This window comes from Camelus ferus, chromosome 1 (genome assembly GCF_009834535.1).
Source record: "Camelus ferus isolate YT-003-E chromosome 1, BCGSAC_Cfer_1.0, whole genome shotgun sequence".
NCBI classification, from domain to species: domain Eukaryota; kingdom Metazoa; phylum Chordata; class Mammalia; order Artiodactyla; family Camelidae; genus Camelus; species Camelus ferus.
The window spans coordinates 31,722,197-31,748,806 of record NC_045696.1 but is presented as its reverse complement, the minus strand read 5'-3'; positions in this window follow the sequence as shown (position 1 = coordinate 31,748,806).

Genomic DNA, 26,610 nt, shown 5'->3' with positions numbered 1-26,610 from the left:
TGTTATAATTATTTATGAATTCCCAGTTAATTTGATGAAGCCAAACAGCATAAAACTTATCCAAAAATTGATAAATTTCTACCAAAAAAAGAGAAAATCACAGAATTGTATCTGTCAGGATCATAAACACAAAGGTCCATAACAAAATATCAGCAGAAAAAATATCCAGCATTATTTTAAAGAATAATACATCATGACTGGGTTGAGTTTATTCCAAAGTGTGCAAGTAAAAAGAACAATTGAATATAAAATCTGTAATTTTATAATATTTTCAATATGTTTTTCAGATTTTTATATTTTCATTTGTAAAATTGCTTGCAGTATTCAAAGTAGACAGCTTATCTATAATGCATTTGAAATTATTATCACTTTCTCTTTTTAGATTTTTTAATAAGAAAAATGGATGAAGTTTTCTCTAAATAAATTTGTGGGTATTCAAGATTTATCATACTTCAAATTTTTCACCATTATTTTGTTTTCAGATGGTTTACAGCTGGTGTGAGTGAAGATTATGTTCTTGTGCATAAAAATATGGTTGAAAAGACAGGGTCATGGGCATAATATTATGTTTTTAAAATTAATAGTAATAATAATAATAATAATAATAATAATAATAATAATAATAATAATAATAATAATAGAAGTACAGTCAGTTACAATGTGTCAATTTCTGGTGTACAGCACAATGTCCCGGTCATGCATATGCCTACATATATTTGTTTTCATATTCTTTTTCATTAAAGTTTATTATAGGATATTGAACATAATTCCCTGTGCTATACGGAAGAAACCTTTGAAAATCTATTTTTATATATAGTGGCTAACATTTGTAAATCTCAAACTCCCAGACTTATCCCTTCCCACCCCTTGTCTCAGTAACCATAAGATTGTTTACTATGTCTATGAGTCTGTTTCTGTTTTGTAGATGAGTTCATGGTATCCATTTCTTTTCTTTTCTTTCTTTGCTTTGTTTTTTTAGATTCCACATATGAGTGATATCATATGGTATTTTTCTTTTCCTGGCTTACTTCACTTAGAATGACAATCTCTAGGTCCATCCATGTTGCTGTAAATGGCATTATTTTATTTTTTATGGCTGAATAGTATTTCATTGTATAAATATACTGCAACTTCTTTATCCAGTCTTCTGTCAATGGACATTTAGGTTGCTTCCATGTCTTGGCTATTGTATATGGTGCTGCTATGAACATTGGGTTGCATGTATTTTTTGAATTAGAGTTCCCTCCAGATATATGCCCAGAAGTGGAATTGCTGCATTATATGGTAACTCTATTTTTAATTTTTTGAGGAATCTCCACAGTATTTTCCATAATGGCTGTACCAAACTACATTGCTACCAGCAGTGTAGGAGGGTTCCCTTTTCTCCACACCATCTCCAGCATTTAACATTCATGGACTTCTGAATGATGGCCATTCTGACCGGTATGAAGTGATACATCATTGTAGTTTTGATTTGCATTTTTCTGATAATTATTGATATTGAGTATTTTTTCATGTGCCTATTGGCCATTGTATGTCTTCAGGGGAGAATTGCTTGTCCAGGTCTTCTGCCCATTTTTGCACTGTTTTTTTTTTTTTTGTTGTTGTTGTTATTATGTCGTATGAGCTGTTTGTATATTCTGGAAATTCAGCCTTTGTCAGTCACATCATTTGCAAATATTTTCTCCCATTCTGTAGGTTGTCATTTTGTTTTGCTTATGCTTTCCTTTGCTTTGCAAAAGCTTATAAGTTTAATTAGATCCCATTTGTTTATTTTTGCTCTTATTTTTATTTTCTGGGTAGACTGCTCCAGGAGAACATCACTAAGATTTATGTCAGGAAATGTTTTGCCTATTTCTTCTAGGATATTTATCGTGTCTTGTCTTATATTTAAATCTTTAAGCCATTTTGAGTTGATTTTTGTGTACAGTGTGAGGGAGTGTACTAACTTCATTGATTTACATGCTGCTATCCAGTTTTCCCAACAGCACTTGCTGAAGAGACTGTCTTTTCTCCATTGTATATTCTTGCCTCCTTTGTTGAAGATTAATTGACCATAGATCTGTGGGTTTATTTCTGGACTTTCTATTCTGTTCCACTGATCCATATGTCTGTTTTTAGGGCATAATATTCTTATTCCATTATTTTTTTTCTTTCAGTTTTGTTGAGATATAATTGATATATAGCACTGTAAAAATTGAATGTGTACAGCGTAATGGTTTGATTTACATTCATCATAAAGTGATTATCACAATAAGTTTAGCGAACATCTATTGTATATAGATACAAAAGTAAAGAAAATGAACAAATATTTTCTTGTAATGAGAACTCCTAGGATTTACTCTTAACTTTTGTATATAGCATACAGAAGTGTTAATTATATTTATCATGTTGTAAATTACATCCCTAGTACTGATTTATTTTACAACCGGAAGTTTGTGCCTTTTGACTGCCTTCAGTAAGTTCCCCTTCTCCTCTAACCTATGCCTCTGATAACCACAAATCTGATCTCTTTTTCTATGAATTTATTTTTTGTTTGTTTGATTGTTTTTGAAGTATAATTGACTTACAACACTATGTTGCTTGATACGGCCTGGTCCTAGTGCTAATAAACTAGAGGGAGAATTCCAAAATGATTGCCTGCACCAGTGTCCACGTGGTAGAATAAGCCCACAAAAAGGCCTTCTGCTGGAGTCCATGTCCCAGGGTGAGCTCCAGCTGCCTCCTGCTTCCATGGGAGACTATCCAAGATCAGCAGGTGGGTCTGACTTGACCCTTTTCAAATTACTGCCTCTGCTCTGGATCCTGGAGTGTGTGAGATTCTGTGTACATCCTGCAAGAGTGGAATCGGAATCTCTGTTCCCCATAACCCTCTGGCTCTCCTAAAAGCAAGTCCCACCGGTCTCAAAGCCAAACACTGGAGGCACATCCTCCTGGTACAGGACCCATGGACTAAGGATTCTGATGTGGGGCTTGAACCCCTCCTTGGGGAGAACCTCTGCAATTGTAATTATTCTCCCATTTGTAGGTTGTCCTCTCTGGGGTGTGCGTACTGACTATATCACATTTCCAGCCCTCCTATCCTTCTCGTGGTTCCTTCTTTAAATCTTTAAATGTAGGAGATCTTTTATACTACTGTTTGATTTTTCTCATTAATAGTTGGTGTGCTTGTAGGGGAAGTGAACTCATGACCTTTCTATTCTGCCATTTTAGCCAGTAGCAATCTATTTTCATTTTCAATCCATTCTTTCTATATGTTTTTAATTGAGAAAATAGTCTATAATTCTGAGTTAGCAGAAATCTCAGAATTGTGCTAAATGGAATGTAGTCTCAATTTGAATTTTTAATTATATTTAAATATGTAAAAATTCAGCCCAAGTGTTTATAGGCTTTTTACCTCTATTCAGAGAAGTTTTAAAAACCTATGTTTTTGGCCTAGAATTTCAAGAATAGGCTATTTTTTTAGTACTTATTTTCAATGTTTTGCCAAATTTGAATGTGGAAAATTTTAGACCTCTCAACAGAATCCAGTTCCACTATAGAATATAAATTTATCCAATAAAAATAGGACCTATATGAAAACATGATTCTCACAATGTACAACACGGAACAAATACAGAATTTCAAAATTAGACCTTGCACCTTATTTAAAGTCTCATTAATCATTCAGTTTTTTTCCTCTCTTACCAATAAATTTTCATAGTAGTCAGTTTCAGTGTACTTCTCTAATATGTTCTTGTTTACAAGCTTTATTTTAATAATTAAAATTCTCTAAAAGCTACAAAAAGTAACTTCTCTTCATTTCTTGATCATTGAATTCTTTAAGGATTTCCAACTGATTTTGAAACAATTATTATCAAATGTCGAAGACTCATTTATAAAAGTTTCAACAGAATTATAGCCTACTTAAGTTGATTTACAAAGTATTTTTTTTAATATGAAACCTTTGTAAAATTCAGTTGATACCAGGCAACAAAGAGTGAAAGTGTGAATTACTCTTCTAAAAAATGATGATGATGATGATGATGATGATGATAATTAAACATCAGCTTCATCATGAAAAGTTATGTATTTCAGTTTCTCTTGTGTATGTAAATCTTGGCAATCATAGATTTTATTTCAATTGCTAAAATATCACTGCTCATTTGGATACATGCAATTATGAATTATTCATTCATATTACCAATTTCAACAACATTGGCTACATAGAATTGGTAATTTAGGAAAAAATTATTCTTACCATAATTCTGAGTCTGCAAAATGTGTTTTGTTAGTGACAATATGTTTCCTAATATTATCATACTACACAGTGAATTTTAATTTAATGTACAACTTTTTAACTGAATTTAGAAAACTATTCAGAATCATATCTGGTGAGCTTCCAAAAGCTTTACTTTTATTCCATTTATTGAATAAGCCATCACATTATTATTATATGAGTAATCTCACCTGTTTTTCTCTTTGAAATATCTATTAATATAAATCTAGTATTGTTTAAATGTGAATTGCTTCTGTTGCTAATGAAACTAATACTATAACACTCATTTAAGATTTTTTTTCCTTTCACAAATACTTGGGAGTTGAAAATGACAAAAATTATTATAGAAGATTAATTATTTGATCTAACAAATAATTCATACTTTAGAGTGATAGAGAAATGCATATTATTGACTGCATATATTATATTACCATTTTTGTTTTCAAGTTTTGTGCAACACTCGTCTTTATTAACTTTGCTGAGAAATAGAAATTTAGTTCTTAATTTTTATTAGAAAGTCATCTTAAGTTTTTTGAACCACTAACACTTAAAAGCAAAATAAAAAATGTCATCAAGCAATAAAATAAACAATTGCAGTTTTACACCAGGCATGGAACTAACTAAACTGCTGTTATAAGAATGTTCAGGTTTTTCTCTATTTGCTCTATGGTTGTACCGCTCAATATACTGCCCACAAATATTTCACATATGTGTAATTTACAGTTTCTCACATTTCCTACTGATCACACGAACTAGTAACATGGCAGACTCCTGGATCTCATAAGTTGTGGCATAGCCCATGGTGGAATTGGCTGGCACAGTTGGTCTATGGAGACATCCTGGTTAAATAAATTTCCAACACAAGGCTGAAATGAATTTGTTTCACCTAGCTTATCCTATCCCTTTACACTATTTTTATCATCAAGTGTCCTCAGGAAAAGAGTTCAGCTCATTTTTCAAATTTCATCACATGTTAAATTGATAATTACTGCACATATATTACATACACTACTAGATGATATCTTGCCAGGTGATGAGAGGAATAATTAAAGATCCACTAAATTAGTTCCAGCTTATTTTATCCAATTCTTAATATTATTTAATGCTGCTTTATTTGTCAAAATGAAAAAATTTGAGACAATTGCTATGATGGACAAATGCTCTTCCCAGAAAATAGGCAAAAACTAGGACTTTCCAAGGCAAACAGAAAGTCTGACCAGACTATTTGTGAGAAACCTGAAGAGTTTCTTTAACTATTTGTAAAGCTGTAGTATTGAAGAATGATGAAATTTATCCTATATATGTTCTCAGAAATCGAACAAAGGATAAGGGCTAGAAACTAATTGAATTTAGAATTTGTTTAAAGGAATGGAGTATTCTCTAACAATTGCAGCTATCCAACACAAAATGTAATAAGTTGAAAGTCAGTATTTTATATCAGTGCAGATATTCAGGTAGAAGGTAGGTGAACATCTACTGTAAAATTGGGGAGAAGATCCCTAATTTCGGTAGGAGTTTGTTACTGATACCTTCTGTGAAATCTTCAGGTTTTTATTACCTACAATGAACAGTAATGTTCATTGGTAGCCTACTACAATGCATTTTATTTTACAGTGGATTCAGTAAAAGTTATTCAACTATGGCTTCATGCTCAAAGGTAATAAGGCAATCAAATAAACCTATTCTAATTTGTCCTGCTCATGTAATCACCTTATAGGATAGAAAACCAAGGACAGAAAGAGGGCATGAAGCCAGTGCAGAAAGTGGCAGAATTAGAGAGAAATACTGGCAGTTGAATCATTATGAAATGGTGGACTGCAATTTTCTTTTTACTACAAAACACAATTCAAATTTTATAACTTTCTTTTCAGTGCCAATATGCAGTCATCATTATCTTTGTCAATATTATTTATTTAGCATCCACAGGTACATGCCAGGTACTAGGTGCTGAAAGAAGAAAGTAAAATATACATATTCTATGTTCTTCTAGGCTCTCTGCCAGGTAGTACTCTTGGAATGTCAGAGAAAGTATATGAAAATGTAAGTTTTTTTTTTTTTTTAACTTTCCTCAATATGGACACAAGAAAAGATGTGATGTTTTGCTGTTTTAATTTTGGATTTATAGATACAATATTCATTAGACTAAGGAAATTCTTGGTAAAAATGTGGGCATCCTGATTGATTCTAAAATATAATATTAAGAATTCAAATTGATTTAAGTCACATAAATACAAGGTATTATAATATGTTTACTTTCTTGTATATACTGATGGCCACATACTGAATGTTTGTGTCTTCGCAAATTCATTTGTTGAAATCCTAAACACTGATATGATGGCATAAGAGGTGAGACCTGAACAGGATCAAGTTGGCAGGTATGAGGCCTCTGAGCTCACCTCCCTTCACAAACAAATCAAAACTACAATTACATGTAGAGCAATTCTTGCCGATAATGACCTTGAGACTAACAGAATGGTTCTTCTACAACCAAGGCTATAAATAAAGAACTACAGAAAGTCTAGTTGAAGGGGAAGAAATAGGATCTAATTGAGACCTGCATCCTTAGTGAGTGACCTAGAGCGGAGGGAGATATTACTGGCTTGGGGATCCCTGGAGAACAAAGAGTTTGAGCCACGCATTAGGCATCCCAGCCTTAAGGTCCGACACTGAGAAAATGAGCCCACGTAGCTGGTTTGAAAATGAAGGCGTATAAAATGGCTGTAAGGAACTGAAAAGAATGCACATAGACTTGCTTGATCCCAAGACCAGCATGGAGGCAATAGATTGACAACTGCCGAGTACTTTGGATAGCCTGCCTGGACCATCCTCATTTCACCCCTCCACTTGCATCAGGCTTCTAGACCAACACTTTCTGCTCTGGCAATGCTCACCACTAAGGCAGAGGCCACAACTGCCAATAAGAATGCATGTGCTTGCAAGATTAACATACTGAATTGAAGGAGAGAGAAAGTTTCTCAGGAAAAACAAAACCTAAATAGTTCATCACTACTAAACTGACCTTATAGGAAATTATAAAGGGTCTTCTTTAAGTGAAAAGGAAAAGGTGATAATGAGAAATAAGAAAATATATGAAGGGGAGATTCACACTGGTAAATGCGAATATATGGTAAAATCACTGGATGAAACATTTAAGCTAGCACAAAGGTTAAAAGACAAAAATTGTAAAATCAACTATAACTAAAACAGTTAAGGGATAGACATAAAGATGTAAAATTTGACATCAAAAACAAACAAAAAATGGATGGGGAGTAAAAAATATAGATCTTTTATAATGTGTTTGAACTTAAAAGACTAACAGTTTAAAACATATAGGTATAGTTACAGGTCAGTATATATGAACTCCACAGTAACCACAAATCAAAACCTACAAGGCATACATGAAAATTAGAGATAAAAGGATACAAGCCTAATATTAATGAAAATCATAAAACTAAAGTAGAAAAGACTATGAGAAGAATAAAAGAAGAGAGAAGAACTATAGAAACAACCAGAAAACAAGTAACAAAATGGCAATGCCTATCAGCAATTACCTTAAATGCCAATGGACTAAATGTGCCAATCAAAAGACATAGTGTAGCAGATTAGATAAAGAAACAATAACCATCTATATGCTGCTTACAAAAGACTCACTTCAGAGCAAAAGACACACAGAAAGTAAGGGGATGGAAAAATATTCCATGAAAATGGAAATCAAAAGAAAGCTGGGGTAGCAATACTCATCAGACAAAGTAAATTTTAAAACAATATCTATAAAAATAAGAGTATTGTATAATGATAAAGGGATCAATTCAAGAAGAGGATATACAATTCATAAACATAAGCACTTAATGTAGGAGAACCTAATGTATAAGGAAATATTAACAGACATATAGGGAAAATTGACAGAAACACAAAGATAGTAAGGGACTTTCATACCCCACTGACAATAGAAAATCATCTGGATAGAAAATCAGCATGGAAACAGTGGCCTTCAGTGACCCTTTAGACCAATTGGGCTTAATGCATATCTATAGGACATTTCATTCCAAACCAACAGAATACACATTCTTTTCAAGTGCCCATGGAATTTTCTTCAGGTTAGATTCATTAGGCTGCAAAAGAGGTCTCAACAAATTTAAGAAGGTAGAAAGTAGATCAGGTATCTTTTCTGACTATAATAATGTGAAACTAAAAATTACAGGGGAAAAAAAATGGAAAAAAGGCACAAATACATGGAGGCTAACTATATGCTACTAAAAAACAATGAGCCAATGAAGAAGTCAGAAAGGAAATCAGAAAATACTTGGATACAAATGAAAATAAAATACAGCTTTCCAAAATCTTTTGGATGCAGCAAAAGCAGTTTTAAGAGGAAAGTTCACAGTGATACTGGCCTACTTCAAGAAACAAGAAAAATCTCAGATAAGCAACCTAACCTATCACCTAAAGGAATTAGAAAAAGAAGAACAAACAAAGCCCAAAGTCAACGGAAGGAAGAAAATAATAAAGATTAGAGTGGAAATAAACTGAAGGCCATAAAATAAATAAATAAATAAATAAATAAATAAATAAATAAATAAATACATACATACATACATACATACATACATACATACATACATACATACATACATATATTAAGGAAACCAAAGCAAAAGCTAAACAAAAGCTGGTTTTTAGCAAAGATAAACATAATTCATAAGCCTGTATCCACTCATTAAGGAAAAACAAAGAGGACCCAGATAAACAAAATTAGAAATGAAAGAAGAAAAGTTACAACTGAAATCACAAGAATACAATAACAATATAATACTATGAACATTTATTTGTAAACAAATTGACAAACTAGAAGAAATTGAGAAATTCCTAGAAACTATAATCATCTATGGCTGAATCAGGAAGAAATAGATAATCTGAACAGACCAATTACTAGTACTGAAATTGAATCAATAATAAAAAATATCTCAGCAAATAAAAGCTCAGGACCACACAGCTTCATGAGAGAATTCTAGTAAACATAAAGAAGAGTTAATGTCTATCCTTCTCAAATATTGCAAAAAGTTTAAGAGGAGTAACACTCCCAAACTTACTGCATGAGGCCCACATTATCCTAATACCAAAACCAAACTAAACACTACAAGAAAGGAAAATTATAGGCCAACGTCTTATCTCTGATGAACATAGAAGAAAAAAATCCTTGGAAAAATATTTAAAATATTAACAAATCAAATTCAATAACATGTAAAAAGGATCATACACCATGATCACATGAGATTTATCCCAGTGATGTAAGGATGGTTCAGTATCTACAAATTAATCAATGCAATACACAACATTAACAAAATGAATGATTAAAAATCGCATGATCATCTCAACAGATGCAGAAAAAATCACTTGACAAAAGTCAATATTCATTCATTATAAAACTCCCAGCATAGTTGATATAAAGAAAACATATCTCAACATAATAAAGACCATTTATGACAAACCCACAACTAGCATCATACTCAATTATGGGAAAGCTTTTCTTCTAAGACCAGGAAGAAGAAAAGGATGTCCATTCTTCCCATTTCTATTTAAAATAATGTTGAAAGTTCTAGCCACAGCACCCAAACAAGAAAAAGAAATAAATGGCATCCAAATTGGAAGAGATGAAGTAAAACTGCCATTATTTGCTTATGGAATGTTCGTACATATAGAAAAACCTAAAGATTCTACCTAAAACATATTAGAACTAATAAATGAGTTTAGTAAAATTTCAGGATATGAGATTAATATGCAGAAAACTATTGCCTTTCTAATAATTATCAGGACCAAAAAAAAAAAAAAAAATCCAGAAAATAATCCTATTTATAATTGCATCCAAAAAAATATAATACCTAGAAATAAGTTTAACCAGGGAGATACTGATGAAGGAAATTGAAGAAAATACAAATATATGGAAAGACTGCTTGTGTTTATGGAAGGGAAGAATTAATATTGTTAAAATACCTATACTAACAAATCCATCTATATTTAATGCAATATCTATCAAAATACCCATGAATTTTTCAAAGAACTAGAACAAATAATCTTAAAATGTGTATGAAATCACAAGAACCCAAAGAGCCAAAACAATCTTAAGAGGGCAGGAGCTGGTGGTATCACATTCCTTGGCTTCAGAAAATACTGCAAAGCTACAGAAATCCAAACAGTATGGTACTGGCACAAAAACAGACACATAGATCAAGGGAATATAATAGAAAGCCCCGAAATAAACCTACAGGCACATATGGTCAATTAATCTAGGACAGAGGAGTCAAGAGTATACACTGGGGAAAAGACAGTATCTTCAATAAGTGGTGTTGGGAAAACTGGACAGCTACATCTCCATGAAAAAAATTAGAATGTTTCTCTCATCGTATACAAAAATAAATTCAAAATGGATTAAAGACTTAAGTAATAAAATCAGAAACTATAAAACTCCTAGAAGAAAACATAGGCAGCCCCCCTTTGATATAGGTCTTAGCAGTATTTTTCTTTTTAATTTTCTCCATAAGCAAGGGAAACAAAAATAAAAATAAACACATGGGACCTAATCAAAATTAAATTTTTTTGCACGGAGAAGAAAACCATCAGCAAAGTAAGAAAAAAAACATGCTAAATGGGAGAAGATATTTGCAGATGATATGTTTAATAGGGGGTTAATATCTAAAATATATAAAAAGTCATACAACTCAATATTGAAAAAAGGAAACAATCCAATTAAAAAATGGATTTTCAAAGAAGACATACCAATGGCCAACATGCACAGGAAAAGATGCTCTACATCAGTAATCATTAGCAAAATGCAAATAAAAACTACACTGACTACATCAACTATACTTCAATAAAAAAAAAAATTAAACAAAAACCTACAATGAGATATCACTTCGCACATATCAGAATGACTATCATAAAAAAAAGACAACAAATAATGTGTTTTGGCAAGGATGTGAATGAAAAGGAACACTTGTACGCTGTTTTTGGGACATAAATTGGTACAAGAACTATGGAGAATCCTCAAAACGTTAAAAATGGAACTACCATATGATCCAGCAATTCTACTCCTGGGTATATATTCAAAGAAAATAAAAAGAGTATTTCAGAAATTATATGCATCCCAATGTTCATATTAGCACTGTTTACAGTAACCAACATGTGGAAGCAACTTACGTCCATCAACAGATGAATAGATGAGGACGTGGTGTATATACCCAATGGAATACTACTTAGCCATAAAAATAATGAAATTTTGCATTTGCAACAATATGGATGGATTTGGAGGATATTATTCTAAGTGAAATAAGTCAGACAGAGAAAGACAATACTATATATTTTGAGTTATATATGAAATCTAAAAAAATTAAATGAATATGACAAAACAAACAAACTTACATATAAAGAGAACAAACGATTGTTTACCATTTGGGAGAGGAATGGGAAGAGAGTCAGGATAGGGAAAGGGGCTTAAGAGGTACAAACTACTAAATATAAGATTAAAAAATGTAATGTATAGCACAGGGACTATAACCAATATTTTATGATAACTTTATATGGAGTACAACCTATAAAAATACTGAATCACTGTATTGTACACCTAAAACTAATATAATATTGTAAGTCAACTATACTTTAATTGAAAAAAAAAAAAGAACTTGGGCCTTTCGGAGGTGATTAAGTCATGTGAGTGAAACACTTATGAATGGAATTAGTGTTCTTATGAAAGAAACCACAGACAGCATTTTAGATCTTTCTGCCTTATGAGGATACATCAGAGCGTGGCAGTCCATGAACTTGGAAGCATGTCCTCACCAGACACCAAATTTGCTGACTCCTTGATTTTGGACTTTCTAGCCTCCAGAACTATGAGAAATAAATTTCTGTTGTTTACTCAGTATATGGTGATTTGTTATAGAAGCCTCCAAGTGGTCTAAAAAATTAGCATTTTTATCTATACCATAATTATGGTACAGGAATCAATTATTCCCCCTGAAAAACTTTTTTCTTCCCCTTCTAAAGCATTATGCAATATATGATACTAGAACTCATTATATTTATAAATACAAAAATGTTTCTTGAATGCTTTTAGATTTTAGATTTGTTCAGTCCATGTTTAACAAGCTCATGGCATTCTTATGTATATATAAAGAAAATGATCATTCTTTTATAAGCAAAAATGAAATGTTATTTAGAAGATGAACTTATTTAAAATAACAAATTGAATCAAAAACTGAATTCTTAAGTTATTTCTTTTTTTTTGTTAGGCATCTTGATTTCTGTTATTATACTAGTTTAAAATTGTAGTATTGATATGTGAAAAATAAATGGAGAAAAAATTAAAATTGCCAATTTCTAGACTTAAAAAAGTCAATTTAAAGCCAGTATATTGAAGTAAAAGATAAATTTTAGAAAAATATATTTTATTTAAATTAAAGAGAAAAAAATTACATGCTAAGCACAGTTTTCCCTAGACCCACTCTCTTCCATCATTCTAACCACTCTATATTAACAAACTGAGTCTGAGCTATACCTCTTAATTACTATAGCTCAATTCTTAAAACATAACATGTATAACTAATCTCCTTTCATTATGTTAGTTACATGAATGTAATTATTACAAATAAATGTCTGCGAACTGTTGCTTATCTTTGAGAAGAATAGATGATTGTGGCTAAGTTTTAAACAACACTTTGGGTTTAGTGTTGTGAGACTTGTATCATTCTTATCCTCAAAATTATAATATAATTGCTATTTTAATCCACTGAATTTGTGGTAATTTATTATATTAGAAATAGAGAACGAATAGTCTGCAAGAGCTGGATCCATATTGAACCTAAACTGCTCTCTGCAAATCACTAATTTCTCTCATAGTTGTCCTAATTCATTTTCATTTTTATTTTATTTTTAGAAATATGTAGCTTTTTAAATTTGATTTTTCAATTTGTTTTTGAAAATGTTACTTGAACTAGACAAGTTCTTTTACATCCATATTGGGTTCTTCCCATAATGGAATCATTTGAAATTTTATGGTCTCAATTTCATTCTCAGAACTTCTCTCACTTTACTTGCCAAACCTGTTTTTCACTGTTGGAGACTCCTTTTTTTCATGCTCAGGAGGTAAATTTCAAATACTATTTTATGGCTGTCCAAAATATAGTATTCCATTATATTTGAGGTTTTTTTTCCTTTGTGTATCATTAGTTATTGAATGTCCTCTGTTATTAGAACATATTGATTATTTAAATAAAATAAATCATATTGAACTTAGAGAAAGTAATGGGCAAAATATTTACACAAGCAATTTTGAAGACTGTATTTTTTCATCATGCCTGCTAAAATTAAAAACATATTTCCATTTAAATTTTCCATTTAAATTTTTGAAGAGTGACCACAGTTTTCATAGTTTTGTTTTTTTTTTTTTAATGTTTTCTGTACTTCCTAGAGCTAGAAGAAACAATGAAATACATTTTTTTTTTTTTGGTCATTAAGTTATTACTGTTGTAAATACATGAAAATTTAAAGAGCTGTTTCTTGGTTCACCTTGTTAGGTATCTCATGAAAATATGTTGTTCTTTTTACTGTTGTTACTATTCTTGATATGGCATGAATTCAGCCACCCCTAGGAACATTTTCAGAAGTTATTGCAAAATTCCTTCTAAGTATTAAATTGTAGAGCAAGAAATTGGGATTTATTTCACTTTTCTAGGAGAAAAAAAAAAAAAAACTTCAAGATCACTCCACAGTTTTTCACATATATTAGTGTTGTCTTTAATGATAGAAAAACAAATATGGAATAGATTAAAAATATAACTTTAGTCATATTTTGAACTCTAATGTTATAATAATGTAGTTAAAACTACAATAGATCACAGTCATTCATAGAAATACATAGATTTTAGATGTATATCTATATTTATGTTTTCACTAATGTAAAGCTATTATAGAAATCTGTGTTAAATTTTCATGTCTCTGTCCAATTTCAGAGACAGTGTTACATATTTTGAATTTCTTAATCCATAAACAGTGGTATTAATATGGCTATTAATTGAAACATTGTCTAACTCTCAGTCAGTTGTTTTTGTTTGTTTGAATTTACAGGACATATTTCACATCTAGTCATTTCTGGTTACCTCTTGAAGAAAACTCAAAGCTTTAGTTAATACTCAAAATAATACTTACTAGTTTAAGTCTAGATTTCTGTGTTGGTTTCTATATCCAGCTTATTTTTTTTTCAGAATGTACAATGATCCATAACCTATATTTGGAAATATACTTTTCTTCCTAGAACAATTTATAAAACTATCTACTATAGGGGGAGTCTCTATCTTTCTTAGGATGCTATATGCATATATTCATGAAACACTGTCTGGTAGGAAAGCAAATTTTCTGCACAGCTATTTCCTTCTCAGTTCTAAAGAGGTTAAGATGGAATACTGATATGTGTTTTTGGGAGGGTTGTGAGCTCTTTTATAGACTGTGAACTTCTAGCAAGTATGATCTGTATACATTGTTATTTTTGTATTATCAGATCAAAAAAGGTTTGGAACACAAATAAGTTGGTTAAATTAGCAAATGGATGATTTGTTGTGGTTCTGATTTGCACCTATCTTTTTAGTAAGCTTTCTAAGGTGGTTTTTTTGTTGTCTTGTTTTATTTTTTGTTTTTTGTTTTTTGGGGGTTTTTTTGGAGCAGAGAAAGGTTTATTGCAGGGTGGAGCAAGGAGGACAGGGTGGCTCATGCCCAAGAAAACCCCAAACTCCCCGAAGGGTTTCGGCAAAACATATTTAAAGGCCAGAAAAGGGAAGTGGTTTGCAGGGTATGTGATCGGCTCGTGTACAATTCTCTACTTGGTTGATGTTGAGGGAACAGGGTGGTCAACACTATCAACCCTTGGGCTCCAGAAGGTCTGGGGGCCATGTACTGTACTCTTGATCATCAAGTAGTTAATTTATTCTCTTTGGTGATGATTTTTAGCATCTGAAAAACTCAGGAAATGTACATAAAATACTATTCTCTGAGTACTTCAAAGAGGAGCTGCAGTAGAGTATATGAGGGAGGGGTCTGACCCTGGAGGGCCCCACAGGATCCTGCTCAGTTATGAAAGTAGTATTCTACGACAGCACTTCTGCCTGCCTCTGCCTTTCGGCAGCCTTGCCCCTCTTTGTCACACTGTCTTGCTTTATTACCTGGAATTATCTTGTTTATTTATTGTTATACTTGTTTGCTGTTTGTCTCTCTCCTCCCCCATTAGAATACAAGCTCCAAGATAAAGAGTACTTAATTGTTTTTTTCACTGCTTTATCTCTAATGCTTCACCCAGTGTTTGGAACTAACATGAATTTTTCAATAAAAATTTTGGAATGATTGAATTAAGTGGCATTGGAATTGGATCTTTAGATGGGCAGGATTGGGATATTCAGTAAAAGGGATGGGAGAGATTATTTTAGGTGGAGGGCACTTGAAGTTCTGCAGGGAGTGGAGAATGAAAGATGGATCTGGAAAGTGGGTTTAAGGAAGATTCTATTGAGATACTGTAGTGGATTAGATATGGAGAATAAAAGAGATAAGATATTGTGGGAGAATTGGTTCTTGCCTCATGCAGGAAAGAATTCAAGAGCACGGCATGGTAAAGTGAAAGCAAGTTTATTTAGAGAGATACACACTCCATAGACAGAGTGCAGTCTGTCTCACTCAGAAGGGGAAACAACCTAGGAGATACATACTCCATAGGCAGAATGTGAGCCATCTTAGAAAGATGAGAGGGAGAGAATCCGAGAGGTGTGAGGTGTTTAGTTTAAAGTAAAAGTAGATACACGCTCCATAGACAGATGTGGGCTGTTTCATAAGGCAAGAGAGAGCAACAGAGAGAGAGCAACCACAAGGTGCAGGTTAGGTTTTATGGGCTTGGTAATTTCATATGCTAATGAGTAGGAAAATTATTCCAACTATTTTGGAGAAAGGGGAAGGATTTCCAGGAACCTCCCTCCACCCACTTCTTAACCTTTTATGATCAGCCTAGGAACTGTCTTGGCACCTATGGGTGTGCCATGAGGCTCTTGAATGGCCTTTGCCCCCTCTTCTCTCAGACATCTTTCACTTCTCAAAATGATGAAGAACCTTAAAATGCAAAATTATTTGACTTTGCAATTGCAGATAAAGTTCAAGATGCAAATTTGACTAAAATAATTTAATATAGAGACATATTATATTGATTTAAGCATATTTACATTAAGCACCATAAGAATGGAGATCTAAAGACAGAAAAGAGGGTCAGCTTTTTACACCTTGCAGAGCATCTCCCTTGCTGCAGTCTATTGAAAGTCACCTTAGACACAGTTTGTGGAACAACAACAGCAAAAAAAACCCAGCAAAGAGAAAGGACAGGCTTTTTTAAAATAAAGCACAGAAGATAAAATTTGAAAATAGCAAAGATCAAAAATGAAATATACATAGTTCGTAGTAACTCCTACCTTTAATTAAACTCTCTTTTTATAACAGCTGTATATACACATGTTTATTCCATAATCATATACACTAATTTAAATTATATTTTCCAAATATTTTACAATCACTTTGAATATGTAAACACCATTAGTGATTTACTGTGTGCATCATTCACTTGACATTATTTGAAGGAACATAAATATATGTCAGTCTTTTCTTCTAAAAATAGTACTATATTAGTCATTTTGTGTTCCATTAAGATAAGGATCATTCATCATTGCTAAAATTTGAACTCTTTCAGGAACTCTTTGGTTAATTCAATAAATTAATCTATGATATTAAGGGAAGTCAACTATGAGAAAATAGAAATTGACTGCTTTGGAAATCTGTACATGCTACAGAGCCCATGACTGTAATTTCAAAATGGGATATGGATATGTTTATAAGTAGGAGATGTAGGTATGTAAGTTTGATGATGAAAATAGCCTAAAATAAACATGTGAAAATGTTCAACTCATTTTAACATTCTGGTGTCTAGTCTTGCAAATTCAATTTATTTCCTAGTTGCACTAGATACCAACTAAGCACCATTTGGTGTGACAACCAAGTGTAAAAAAATCAATCCTTTTGAAATAATGGAGAAGACTATCTTGGAAAAAAAAAAAGGCTGTTTAGTATCTGTACTTCTAATGTGTTTTCTTAAAGACATTGTTTATAGTGAAATATAATTGGGTCACTTCCAGTGATGAGAATTTAGATCCCTGATTATCCTAGACACTATGGCTTATCTCCTATTTCAAATGTTGGCTAGATTATAATGGTAATGTCTTCATAATGATCAAAAGCAAAGGCTCTGTTAATGGGGTTATCAATATGATTGTAGATGCTGCCAAAATCTTTTGGCTCAAAATCAACTGCTATCACTGTGTCCAGTTTCTTTTCATATATATCATAACATATAAAGGAAGACAGCAACACCATTGAGATCTAGAATTATAGGGACTATGTGGTATGATTATAAATACAAAACTTTAATTTACAATTGTTATCTAAGAAGTAAATTATTTATTTCCCATTTATACATAGCCACCTTTATCTTCTCAGATAAATCAAGGGCTAAAATATATGGGAATATTTGATCTTAAAAATAATTAGATAAAATATCATTTACTTGATTTTATTAAATATTAATCAGAAATATTTTCTTACTGAATAAACCAGAAAGTTTCAGTTTTTTTTTTGTTAGCCATTTTTAAGAAAATGAGAAAAGTTTAGCTTCCTTAGATTTTCATCAAGTATGGGGGGATCGGGAACAGAGTCAGAAGGGCTTTCCATCAGAAGCATACGAGGGAATCATTTCTGTTTACATGATTGAAGCTTTAGGGACCAATAAAGAATAAAGATTCTTAAATCTAAAAAAAAAGAGAACAGAACCTTTTCAGAAAATATTGCAGATATTTATTCACTTTGAGCAATGAGGGAAAAAAAGTCTTAGGGGAGATATTGGTAATAAGTTAGTTATCTTAATTTTATCTTAGATCATTAGGTTTAATCAAGCTAGTTGCAAGAAAGGATGCTTACTTTCGTGTTTCCTGCTGATCTACTGAATCCTTGTAATCTTTTTTTATGCCACAGCTCAGTTGGAATCCTTGTCTGAAGCCATATTACTCGATGCAGGAAAGGGCTTTTGAGAAAATAGGATAATGTTATTCACATTGAATCTTTGAACTTTTTTTTCAAGAAGGAATTATTGATTGTGTCAGCATCCTTCACACTGCATTGCAAAGATTCAATGTGGAACAACGATTCATTGTATAAAGGAACACAGGACATGATTGCCCTGCTTCCGACCCTGTTAGTACTTTAACATTGGACTGCTTTACCCAGCCTCTTTGACATACAAATCATCCCTATTGGTTTTTAACAATATAAACTGTATTTGTATGCTGCTGTTATATTATTTTATCCCATTACATTCACAAACCTTATTTAGGTATTGAAGCTTGTGACCAGATCTCTTGATATAAGGTTAATTGGAAAAATAAAAAACAGTACCTATCCATGATCTAGTTCAAAACAAGAGCTTACATGAGAGAATATTTGTTGTATGAATATAAAGTCAGCAATAGAGTAAAAAATTGAAGGCACATAAACTCTGCATGCTAGACATAGACATTTTTAAAAGTTATACTTTTCAAGAATTTTTAAAGCATAGGGTCATACTTTGAGTAAATGATCAAGAGAAAACTCTATCTTGCATTGAAAGTTGTATTTGTAATAGCTTCATGCAATATACATATTTAATTAAACCTATTTCTGATCTAAAGTTTACTGCTCAATGATGGAAATGAAAATTCAAAATGTATTGGGGCTTTTTTCACAAAGGGTACTATTTGTCTTTTAGTTTTATGTCTACATGGTTTTAAAAATAATAAAAAAAAAAAAACCTTTAGATGCCAGAATTTGAATCACTGCTCCTTCTCAAAGTCCCTTTCCATATTTCCTTTGTTTAGAACATAAATTTATTAATTTTCATATGTTTTAAATTTTTGTACTAATTCATAATAGTTTAATATAGTGTCATCAACTCTAGTAATGTTTTACAAAATGCATTATCATATGTTGGTTCCCAAACTGGCCCCATTACAAAAAGGCAAGAAGAGACCAAAGAAAGAGGCAGACCACTCTAGATTAGTAGGTGGCAAGAGAATATTTGATAAGCAAGAGAATTTACTTATGATACCACAAGATGAGTAGATCTCTGCACCCACCCAGTAGAATCTATAAAGTTTATATAGTGTCCTTAACTGGGTTCAGACACATACATAATCCAAGTGGTCTCAAAAACAGCATACTCTCTCAAAGCCATGTCCTTGAAACAGATCCCACTGTGGAAATGGTAGGCAGAGTGTATGTTCCAAAGACAGAGGAGGTGATGAGGACACTCCTATTGCCCACATGGGTCAGTGAGTATTCACATCTTGATCATTGTCTCCAACATCATAATAGTATCCCCGGTGACATTAGTGACAAACCTTAATACAAATTTTCATTTAACCTCATGAGATATATGAAAGCATATTAAAAAATCAACAGAATTTGTAAACATTTCCCAAGAGTTCACTCAAAAAGTTCAAGATTTAATGCCTAGTTGGATTAAGAAGAGTAAATGTTGAGGTGTTAGTGTATGAAACCATATCTAACCATGTAACTATGTGCTTGATATTGTAAAACAGAGTAAGGAATTCCAAGGAACACTTTGACCGCTCTATTTCAATTATGTATGTGCTTGTGCTTGAATATGTGAGAAAATGTTAAAGATTCCAAAAACAGTGGGTGAAAGCAAAGACATATGCTTCTCATTAGTATAGAGGACATACATTCCTGATGAAATATAAAAGCTTGATTGGGAAATTATACTTGATTTAATTTTTAAAAACTAATTTTATTATAACTTTAGTATATTTATTAATATTTATTTTTACTAAAGTGAAGTAACATTTAATTTTACTTTATATGTGTGATGATGCTCTAAAGTGAATGAATTATAGCCAAAATGGTATTCAAAATGACTGTTGTCCTGAGCACACAATTCTGGCTAAAGGTTCTGTCTATAATGAGGAGACACAATCTAATTCATTTAATAACATGCTCAACAGAGATTTTGCTTATAAGTTTTAGCCAACTCACAGGCAAATTTATAAATCTTATAGGAGGAAAATATACATTTTCTACTGGAATATCTCCAAATATAGAAACTATTTCATAAAGCCATCAGCTAATTTTCAAATGTTCTAATAGTTATTTATCCTTGTTATTGTGAATCACATAAAATTTCAGTTTATTATATTGAATCACAGCTCCTACAGAAGTGACATTTCTTGCCACATTCTTACAAGCACCTTAAAAACTTCAGTTGAGGCTTAACCCAAGTAGTCTGTTTTTTTCATGCATGATATTCTTCTACTTTACTTAGCATCCTATTTCCATAGATTATTCTTATTATTATTGTCATCATCATCATCATCATCTAGAATGTCCTCTATGAATTGATGTATATCTAAAATAAGATTAGGAAGTCAGCAAATCCAAGAAGACCCTTCCCATCAATTTCCTCCCATCTGGGATACTCCCTAAGTCAGGGTTTGCCAGCTGGTATGAACTGTGTACTACACATAGGTTTAAAATGAACAAACTGAAAGTGTGCTGAGCTGTTATTCTTCTCAGCATTCATATGGAAACTGATGTGACTAGAGGCTGTGGACTGGTTCAGCTGCAAGTTGCCTTCGTACTACAATAATGTGTCATAAACATCATCATGTTCAGTGTGTGTTAAGTGAAAAAGTTTTGAATATAGTGTTCTAATACTTAGTCATGTAATTTTCATTCTTTCCATTGAATGTTTAAAAACAATTGTCCTATTTTTTCTAATTCATATCTTTTACCTCCCTAAATAAAATGTAAAAATCACAAGGATAGAGACTTGTCTTTTGCACTTTTGTGTTTTAGGGAAGATCATAATAAATGCTGTATTCATTATGGTTGTTAAATACATTGTATGCCTAATGAATGAAGAATGAAAGAAAATTGGGGTAGTGGAGGTGAAACAAAAGCTTCACACATCCTTTTATATTCATGGAAAACATGGAAATATTTGGTTATTTGTATGATTTTCTGACCTGGGATCATACTGAGTTTAACAGTACAACTTGAAAAATTATTCATAAGTGAGAGAGAAAAAAATATTCTTCAGTTCAGATTTCTACCTGTTCTTGGTTCTTCGGTTGATTTGCATAGAGTTATCCAAGTTTAAGGTTTTATGATTGGGCATTTTCTTTACTAGGTATCCTAAAATAAGTCATCCAGTCATTTTCCTACTTTAATTAAATTAAAAAAAAAAAGTCAAGCTTTTCAATTATCACTTCCTATCTGCAACCTAAACTAATTTACATTCTCAATACTGGATTTATTTTCTAATTTATGTATTTCTCAGTTTGACTACATAATCCTTTTTTTAAAGATGGTAAGCAATTTAATCTTAAAAAAACATAACTTCCCAACAACTCTCCTTAATTTCCATTGTTTTCATATTACTGAATACATTTTCAAAGATGAAAAAGGAGGTCAGTTCTTCAAATTGAACTGTATCAAGTCTTTTGAGATGCATTTAACACCTTTGCTGGAAGTCTCAGTAGAAAAGCATATCATTTGATATAAACTGGCATTCTTTCCTTCTCAGCCAGAACTGCAAAATAGTTTTTGTCCTGCTGGTGTGGTTGCTTCCTTTATTCACCAAAAGAAAATTAATACCAACTATATTTGAAAGAACAGTTGATGTGTGGCCATTAACAACATAAGAGTGTGCATTACAAGACCTTGAAGTATTTACCTATTGTCAAAGCATTTCTGGGAACAGATGATGAAAGAAAGAATTGAAATAAGGTTCTTGACATTTTTTTGTTTCTTCTCCTAAACCCACCATCCTTTATCTGCATTTGTTGTCTACACACAACTAGCCATAAATGAGGGGAGCGGAGAAGAGAGAACTGAAGGGAAAAGAAGTGATATTCCACGAAGTATATAAATGTGACAAAGTACATGTTTAAAATGGTGGTGAGATGATGGATATGCAGAATTAAGGTTCTTAAAATGGATACAAAACGCAACTGAATTAAAAAACATTGAAGATTGAGTACAGTTGTTCATGAGGCTTCAATAATTGTATTTTTAAAGTATGATTTTAAGTTGTTTATACAAAAATTAATTAATTCAAAAATTGTTTATTTGGTGAATATTTATTCATATCGGTTGTATGCCAGATATCTTCAAGGTACTGAAGACAGAATGATAAATAAGGCATCAATGCCAGAGGAAACTAACATTTTAGTGAGAGCAACTGAAAATAAGTAACAAATAAGTAAACAAACATATAATAATGATAGCTATATGTGCTATTTACTTTAAAAAAATTATTTTTACATACCTGCAAAAATTAACTTACAAAAGCACATATTTTAATAAAATACTATTTGCAACATCACAGACAATAAATTTCCCCATATGTATAAAATGAATCACAGTGAAAATCTAAAAAAATTAGGTAAAACTAAACAAGCTGTTTGCAAAATTCACATGGAAGTGCAGATGACCATGAATAGCTAAGATTCTCTTCAATAAGGAAACAAGAAGGGAAGATTTGTTCTACTTGATATCCAAATTTATAATAAAGTTGTAGCAATTAAAATACATTGCCTAGGATAGGAAAATAAACAAAAATAGCAGAACATAGATGCCGTAAACAAACTGAAACACTTTGTCCTTTGATTTATGACCAGTTTGGCCCTGAATAATAGTGGAAAATTAAATACCATTTCAATAACTCATTCTGGAATAACTGAGTATCTAAAAGGGAAAAATAAAATTATCTCTACCTTACACTGCAGAAAAAATAATTCCAGGTGGATTGTATATCTCCCATATACATGGTATCTCTCTCATTTTATTTCAGTCTTAAAAATCATTTTCAAATTGCTTAATCATTTTCATTTAACAATAGCATATGCTGTTTTTTAAAAACTTTTGTGTTAGTGTTGCTCATGTTCCTTGGATTTGTTTTTTCAGGTTTATTAAGTATTAATCTTTTTTCTCTGCCCTACTCTCCACAGCTCATCTTTTCATTGCTTTGTTAGTTTACTTATTTTATTTTGTTTTACCTTTTTTTTTCTATAGCCCCTCCCTAACTTCTGATGACAATAATCAAGAATGTGCTAATTTTTAGGTAGTTTGGTGTTTTCTTCAACGGTTGGGGTATAATACTGAAGATACAGTCAGCTGAGATGGCTTCCTCCAATTCTTATATAGGCATAAATTCCAGGAACAAGTTGGTTACAGATTTTAGGGGATTCCTATATAAGCATAGGAGATCAGTAGCAGCCTCTGGCTTAAAAATGGTAAGTCTGAATTCAGTACTCTGAATAACTAGAGATGGCTTATTTCAAAGGGGGTAAAACTCTTAATTGCTCATGTATAGACTTAGGAGCTGGTAGTCCTATGGCTACAGTCCCAGTTACTGCTTTCATTTCATTTTCATTCTGAATATTGGATACAAAAATATTTATTTTGTGTTTCCTAGCAGCAGCTTCTCTCTCTCTCTCTCTCTCTGTGTGTTTTATCTAGAATCATTGTACTATCCAAATGCCTAGGCAGTTCCTTCATCAACTATCATTTACCTTCACACACCTCTATTAATCAGTGATTCTGATACAGAAACAATATTGCTGATGGTTTAATGTAAAATTATAGGCACTGAAATGTTCCTGGTGTTCAAATGAAAAATGTAAGTATCTCAGGTGTACTAAAAAATACATTATTTTTCGTTGTCTGTTGAAAAAGCCATATAGTGGTTTCTCCTTTAGTTTAAAATCTCAAGTGTTTTCTATTGATGATACTGACTTGTGGATACCTTAAGTTAAAATACTTGTATATTAATTACTTCTGCAATAGAATCTGACTTCGAATTGATATTGCATACAAAATACAGACAACTAATTTAATTTAATTTTTCCAGTATTATTCAGATTGTTCCAGGAAATAATAAATAATAATCAAAGCTCAACTTCCCTAAATATTATCTATAGGTCTAATTACCACTTTAAAATTGAGTAATTATATTCCAATAAATATATTGGAATGGAAAGGTATTTAATAATAAGCAATATAAAATTTGAACTATGGTCAGTATACTTTATTATCTTCTTTTTTAAAAAAATCTAAAAATTTTAGCTTAGTATTTATTATCTTGAAAGAAGTTTTCAATTTTAGCACTCATTGAGTTACTCTATTAGAAAATCTGGGCTAAGCTAATACAGTCATTATCTATTTAGGAATTCTAAGAATAGTGTGTTCATGCTTTCCTTCCTAGAATTATTTGCCATTTCAAGTAAAGCCTTTATTTCATTCTTTATTTTCTAGGACTTCATTATCTATGCTAAACCTGACATTTTCCAGATTGAAGATACTGAATTTGTCTTTTTTGGCCATCTGTGTTAATTCCTGTGCTAAAACCATCAGTTATCACTTTACTCTAATTAAATCCAACTATACATATCATTCGATGCCCTAATAACTTCTTTTCTGCAATCCTTCCTCCCTCCTTGATAAAACCAAGTTTTATCTATGCCAAAAGTGATTCTAACTCAATGTCTCCAAGATAGATGAGCATGTGCTGTGAATAGGTAGCTACCTGGAAAAGGACCTTTCTACCTCTCACTTTGATGAAGCTTTTCCATTTTTATCCACCCTAAGAAGTGGTAATTTTGAAATACTCCTCTGCATTTCTAATAAAAGCATACAACTGTGGTCACTTTCAACTTTGCCTCTTTTGCAGTTTGTTATCTGTGTCTTCTTTAGTCATCTTTCACACATTTTACTTTGTTATTGTTGTCTTTTGTTTTCCATCTACTTGGCTTACAAAAGGTAGGGTGGATACAAAAGGTAGGGTGCTTGATTTTTTAAAATTTTATATGTAATCACATAATATTTTTATGAGAATTGTAACTGATTTGTGTGGTGATTATTTTTCATGTTTGCTAAAATTTCTAGACAATTAAATCTGTAGATACCAATCAATATTATTATACTATAATAATCTAATATTATATCTTGCTCTACTATCTCTTATTCTCTTAAAACTTCTGTCTGAACACATCATTGCTGGCTACCTGCTGTGACGTGCAAAAATTCATTCCTATATCACCATGTACTCAAATAGACAACTCCACTGACTATTTCAGGTCAAAACTGCCTTTTTTTAAGTTAAGTTTGTTTTAGAACTGCTCCTTTTTTGTTTGTATAAATTTTATTTTTACCTTGAAAAGCAAAATTGTATCTATGTTGAATGTGACTCTATTTGTCTAGCACACATCCCACTTTTTAATTGATAGAATTTATTTTTGAGCGCTTTCAGATTTACGGAGATATTATGTGGAGAGTAAAGAGAGTTCTCATATAGCCTCTTCTTTCTGTCCCAACTTTTTGCCCTTTATTAACATCTTATTTTAGTGTAACACATTTGTGACAATTGAGAAGCCAATACTGATACATTATTATTAATTAAAGTCCATAGGTTAAGTTATAACGCTCTGTGTTATAACTTCTGTTGGCTTTGACAAATGTATAATGACATGTATTTACTATTACAGTATAATACAGAATAGTTTTATTGTCTTAAAATCCCTATAGTTTCACCCATTCATCCCTTCTTCCCTCCCTCTGGAGCTCTGGAAACTACGGATTATTTTACAACTATCTCCATAATTTTGCTTCCCTCAGAATGGTATATAGTTGGAATAATATTGTCAGTAGCCATTTCAGATTGACATAATTCAGCTAGCAATATGCATATAAGGTTCTTCCATGTTGTCTAATGCCTTTGTAACTCATTTATTTTTCATACTGAATAATGAACCAGTTTATTTGTCTGTTCACCTTATGAAGGACATTTTGGTTGCTTTCAGGTTTTGGCAATTATGAATAAACTTTCTTTAAACATGCATGTGCAGATTTTTGTGTGGGCATACATTTTCAACTCTTTGAGGTTAATATCACAAAGAACACAAATGCTGGATCATATGGTAAGAGTATGTTTAGTTTTCTAAGAAATTGAAAAATTATCTTCCAAAGTGAAAATTGTCTCCCAAACTTCCACTCAACAGGTATGAGTGGGAGTTCCTTTTGCTCCACATCCTTGCCAGCATTTGGCAGTGTCAGTGTTTCAGATACTAGACATTCTAGGAGTGTGAAGTAGTATCCCATTGTTGTCTTAATTTGCCTTTTCCTGATGACGTATGATGTTGAGGATCTTTTCATGTGCTTATTTGCTATCTGTA